The sequence below is a fragment of the Charadrius vociferus genome, unplaced genomic scaffold (genome assembly GCF_000708025.1).
Source record: "Charadrius vociferus isolate BGI_N301 unplaced genomic scaffold, ASM70802v2 scaffold15, whole genome shotgun sequence".
NCBI classification, from domain to species: domain Eukaryota; kingdom Metazoa; phylum Chordata; class Aves; order Charadriiformes; family Charadriidae; genus Charadrius; species Charadrius vociferus.
The window spans coordinates 3,230,217-3,236,380 of NW_009650064.1; positions in this window are offsets into that span (position 1 = coordinate 3,230,217).

Here is a 6,164-nt window from a genome sequence, read left to right on the forward strand (position 1 = left end):
ACTCAGTTGCTACACAGAGAACGAAGCTGCTGGGACGCCAGAAGCAGCTCTGCACGGTTGCTTCTCTGCCCGCCCCACGTGATGGCTGGCATGGTGATGCTGTGACCTTTCAGCTGCGGCTCAGGCTGAAGTCCTGCCTGGCTTGGACTCGGCTCTCGCTAAGCCCCACGGGGAGCCTTGTGCCAGCACCAGACGAAAGGTCTGTGGTGAAGCATAGGGCTGACAAACCCCGGGCAGATGCTGACAAGCACCATGTTTGCTGGCCCCAGCCTGAGCTCAGAGCAGGCTATGAGCTCGCGTGGCTGGTGCAGTTTGGGGGGACTTTTTTTCAAGCCCCCCAAACAAGATCCCGTCTCAGGTCATCCGTAAGTTACTCCTCTTAGTAAGGAAGCTCCCCAAATCGCACTGCAGGCTCTGGGTGAACGGCAGAGTAGTTGGTGGGATTTTTTTGTTCTTGTCAGTTGGCAGATCCAGGAGAAGTGTTAAGAGCAAGTCTCAATGTGCACATAGTTTTTACTCATCTGATTAAAGCCTCTGGCACCGCAAGCTAACTTGAATTCGAGAGCTGCAGGAAAAGTTTGGCTGCCCATTGCTGTTTCTTCACCCGCAGATGTGGTTCAGAAGAGATTATACTCAGGTGGTTTTACCAGAAAATGTGAGAACCCTTTCCATGGCTGATGACCTTACAATGCAGGAAATTCTTCAGGCTCTCCACCCGTGCCGTGCCTGCAGGTCTGTTACCAAACAGTCTGTCCAGGACCCATTGAGTGCTGGTGGTGGTCACCTTTGCTGGCCTCATCCGTAGGGAATCTCCAGAGTGGGACGGGCTGTTTTGCTGCTTGCACAGGCAGTTTCGAATGGTTAATTGAAGGCAGACTGAGGTGGCATGTCTGCCACCTCCTAGAAAACTGGGACCACCCAGGGAAGGGATGGGGGCTCCTGACAGCAGCGACATGCCTTGGGTGGGAAAAGTATGACAGGCAAAAGATGTGCTGGTGACAATGGGAGTGACAGCAGTTTCACTCCTCATTGCTTAGACGCCAGCAGTTGTGCGACAAAAATGATTGTGTGGTCACTCGTGTCCTGCTCTCGCTGTCCTGGTGGCTCCATCACCCTGACTCTGGGGAACCGGACCCGATGGTGACTAGCACAAATATTGACTAATAAATATTCAGTAATAGTACTGAATAATGGTACTAGTGCTACCATCTGCTCAATTGGAAGTCATGGCAGAAGCAGCTTTGGGGGCCTGGAAAACCACTAGTGCTGGGAAAATTTACTGCCAGGGTTAAACTGGGGGAGGCCAGAGCCTCGAGCGCTTCAGTCCCAACGTGGCTGTTGCCACTCTGACCTTGGCAGTGGCAACAGTAAAGGACCAAGATCCCTCAGCTCTGAGACACAGTCCCCCTCGGTGGAGAGGCCCGCGTTCCCCGAAGCAGGGCCAGTGCACGTGGGCAAGCCCAGGCGGATGCAGGATACAGAAGGCTTTTAGATCCTGTCACTGAGATAGTTTACAGCTTTGAAAAAATACGATTTTCTACCAAACTGTTTCCTTACTAGGTCTCTAGCATTTAAAAGCTTTTCTGTGGGACTTTACTGGTTTGTTTGTAACTGGGTTAACTTTTTCTGAACACAGACTTGCTTTGAAGTGTCCTGTTCCTCACGGCACAGAGCGGGACTTGGGGTCTCCCTTGGGAGAGTGGCAGCATCGGGCAGCTCTTCCAGAGCAGAGCTGGGTCCGGGGACACCTCAGCCACCTTTCGATACATGGAAACTCCCCCAACACCTGCCTCTCTCTTGGACATCTCAGCTCTGCAGGTAGGAGGCAATCTGAGTTGTCGGGGCTGTAGGAGAGAATGAGCTTTAAATGAGGCTCCAGGAAAGCGGGGGGAGGGGTGGGTTTCTTCGAAATACATCTCAGCTGGTGAGTTCCTTATGTCCAGCTAACTATGGAGATGAGTTTCCATTAACGACTTTAAGCCAGGTTAGTGAGAAAAGGCTGTTTAGATCTTGGTTGCAGGGTCCCAGGGCAGCATGGCATGATAAAACCCACGGTGGAAGGGGGCACCGGTTTAGCACTATAACAACAAGCCTTTCTGCCACGTGAGAAGAGGCTTGCCTATCACTATTGATTTCTTTTTTCTTTCAATTTGAAGGGAAATAGTGTTAAATTACAGCCTATTAGGGTGACTAGAGAACTGAATGTGTTTATTGAATGACTTCATTCATAGCGTGTGTAATTGACTGCTTCAGAGATGGGTGTTACGATAAGCCCTGGCAAAGCTGCCTCGCTCCCTGTGCTACCCCCTGCCTCCCTTTTACTCATCCCTGTGCGGGAGGGGGACTACAGCTACTCCATCCTGCAGCCACTGCTGTGTACGCCATGTTTTTGCATTAACACCTTGAAAAAGCATTTCTTGGTTTGTTTTTCCAAGATTCCGGCTGTTAAAAGCCCCTTCCGTGAAGCTGGACCAGTTTGCTTAACTCCTCTTGTTAGCCGAGCAGGGTGTAGGGCCCAAAAATGTTTTCCCAGCTTCTCCCATGCCGAACAGGGTTTGAGAGCAAAGAGGTGGCATCTCCTGCCTTTGGAGCCACCTTCGAAAAGGTGGCAGCCAGCTGATGCCTCCAGCCCTGCGGCCGGGCGGGGTGCGAGCTGCTGAGCCTTCTTCCCTGTCCCCCCGGTCCTCCTGAGCTCAAAGGCAGCGGTCAGATCCATGGGATGCGCATCCCCCATCCAGCGCAGGTGGGATGTGTTACGGTTCCCAATAGGCTGCTGAGGCCAGACAAAACTCATGGGGAAAAACTGCGTGCAGCTGCCGAGATAAGCACAGATATTTCCACCGTAGGACATGGCCTTTTGCAACACCTGTTTGCAACAGAAAATGACTGGATAGGAATTCCTCGGTATAATTGGAAAGTAATTGTTTCTTTAACTCTGTCTTGATTTTTTTTTTTCCCATATTTTTCTCCGCTGTCTGATTTTATTCACCTCGGGCCCATTAGATTTACACGCCTTAAAAACATGAGGTTCTTGACAGGTGTGTTAAAGTTCTTCTGTCACTTACAATATTAATCTACATGTACTCTTGGTGCTGCCGTACTTTGTGGTATGATACCTGCATAAGCAAGTCTCTTTCTCTCCCACATCCATTAGCTGTAAGTGGCAGCATTAGCACATGCTGACTGTATTTTAAGCTCAACTGGTCTTACCTAAAGCCCATAAAACAGAGAGCAATTGCTGCCACTTCTGTTTCCTTTGTGTCATGGCTGCTGATTTATTTCCCTGTTACTGCTGAGTGTAGGTCCGAATTAACAGGGTCTGGTTATTCTCACATCAACTACACAAAAAGGCCAATTTTTGCCCAGGAGTAGGAGAGGGAATTTTTTTTTCCAGACACTTACTCTTGCTTATGGGGCTGGAAAACTGAAGCTTACCACAATTGCATGTGCATCAGCGATGTTCAAGACGAATGCTGCTTGTGCAGAAGGATGGCTTTGGCTGGGGTGAGAAGCACCTTCCATAGAGCCCAAAGATGGGAAGGCAGATCCTCACCCGGGATACTGGTGAGTATCATGCAGAGCCACTGGAAGCATTTGACCCAGTCGGTGCCTGATGGGTGTGAGGCCGGAAATGTGGCTTTGGCATGATAAGTCTCATTCTTTGCTCTTTCTGCATAAAATAATACCTACACACAGGTGAGGTGGAGAATGTTAGGATGAAGGTGAGGGTTTGTACCATGCTGGGCAGGTATTTACCTTTCCTGGTGGCCAGCAGTGTTTCAGACTATACCAGAACAAACACCCATTTGAAAAAAACGAAAAAAAAAACCAGCCAGAAACCCATGAAGTTGCAGTCCATGGGCACATCACTGCGGTGCTACGCTGTGCTGGAGGGGATCCAGCCCTGCAAGCAGAGCCCGGCGTCATCCCTTCCTCGACAGCCCGGTGCCCGCTATCAGGGTGAGAGCTGGCAGAGATTGCCAGGGGGGCTTTACAGTGCCGGTTTAAACAGCATTAATTTATTTCCCAGTGGCCACCCTGAAGAACCTTATCTGAAGCTAATTAATTGTCAGCAGCAGCTGTCCTAATTTTATCACAACCGCCTGGTTCTTGCGATGAAAGGCAGGAACATAAGGCGGTGAGAGAGGGAGAGATTTTGGTTCAGGGGCAGCAAATGCCTCCAGGGACGTGTCCACCTCTGTGGGACAGGCCAGCTGCCAGCTCCCCTGGCCAGAGTGCAGCCCCACCAGGCTGGGGCTGGAGGCAGCAGTGATGTTGGTAGGAAAGGGCTCAGCCTCCCTGAGCTCACAACTGCCCTTCCCTCCAGCCCCCCTCGGAGCAGCCTGCACCGCAGCACAGTGCTCCTTCAGTTAAAAGGCTCGTGATAAATCCCACAAAATTTATTCTTGGCTCCTGAGGCCATTTCATGGCAGGGAGCATTTACAGGCTCATAAACTGTGTTTTGAGAGTTCTTGTAGATTAGCCAATAAACTTTCCAGGAGCGGAACATGATTCCACCTGAGAAGGGTTTTTTGCGTCCAGAGGTTTTCCTCCGTGGCCAAATGCGTGGTGGTCTGGGACTGTGCGTTCAATTAACAGGGCAGAGCTAAGCGAGCGTGGTTGCCTGCATGGACCTGTAAATGGAGGCAACCGGCACAGGCTGGAAAGTGCTTGCGGGGTTACCGGGTGGGCTCCATCACTTGCACTTACCCTGGCGTGTTTCCAGAGGTGTAAGGCAAAGGAAGACGTTGTCTCTGGGAGGCGCAGGCGCGTCTGTGAGACAGCCACAGCAGGCACGGAGATTCGCAGCAGCTCGGTACTGAGGCTTAGTCTGCTGGGACCCGTGTGTGCCATTTACCGTCTTTCTATTTACATGTGCTGTGAGAGGAAGAATGAGAGGATCATGCGGAAGGCGAATTTACTTTACAAAATTAAAAATAAACCCCAGCCCCCTGCTCAGCTGTTCTCTGGCATCTACTCCTACGTAGTGGGAGCAAATCCTGTGACTCTCTGTTAGTGATTGACGGGTTATTTTTCCCGGGGACGCTGGCCTGCGCCATGCGGCACCCTCCTGCGCGGAGGTGGCTGCCAGCTGCTCTGGGGCGCCGGTGCCTCCCCCTGCTCAGGGGCTGGCACAGCCAGCGACAAGTTGTGCCCACAGGAGGGAAATGCCACCGAGAAACTTGACGTTTCCTTCCCTGCCTTCACCCCCTCGAGCAGGGCTAGGCCTCCCTCCTCCTGCCCTGGATGGAAACCAGCCCCTCATCCAGATGGCCCATAGGGTGGGTGCTTGTCCATCCCTTCTTGCTTTGGGGTCACCTTTGGTTTCCCTTGAGGAAAAGCACCCGCTCTCTGCCCAGAGGCAGCCCGCTGAGGAAGCAGATGGGTGCCAGTGCCATTGCACTGGGGCATTTCACGCACCCCTTTCCTCTTTGCAGGGGCGCTGGGCTGTAAGGCGGTACAGACCATCTCTGATGGGCAGAATCGTACAGTAATGCACTCAAACCGCATTTGTATTTCTACCTATTTACTAACATGAATCTTGCATTAGGAACCTAATTAGTGTAAGTTATGGGCTGGGGTGCTTGAGGCAGAAGCTGCAGTGGAAGCCAATGCCGCAGGTGCCGGAAGAGGTAAATTAGAATAATCTTGATGTGACCTACTTTAATTTACACCTTCCTCACATCTGTACAGCTCTCTTCCAAACCCGCAGAGCGTCAGCTGCATGAGTTTAGGCTCTTGCTGTAAATTACATCCATTGATGAATAAAATTCATGGAACTTGTAATGTGAAGAAATCAGGGGAAGGTTGCTCTTCATTAACTTGCACTCATTTGGGATATAGAATATCCTTCTACCTGACTTCTGGGTAACATCCAGACTGCAGCCCCAGGTGATGCATGGTCTTCCATTCAATAATCAAAATTCAATCCAAGGCTTTTTAAAATGATCACATGCATTACTACAGGGTCATTTTACAAAACTATAATGTTGTAGTTATGTATTTGAATTCTCAGAGAGTTGTTATTACAATTTTGGCATGCCTTCTTTTCCTCCAAAATATCCTTTTTCCAAATGATATCTTTGCTATTGCTGGATTTCGCTTTTCCTTCCCAGTCCCACTCCCTCCTCCTGACATTGCTACCTGGTAAAGCAAGCACCAGG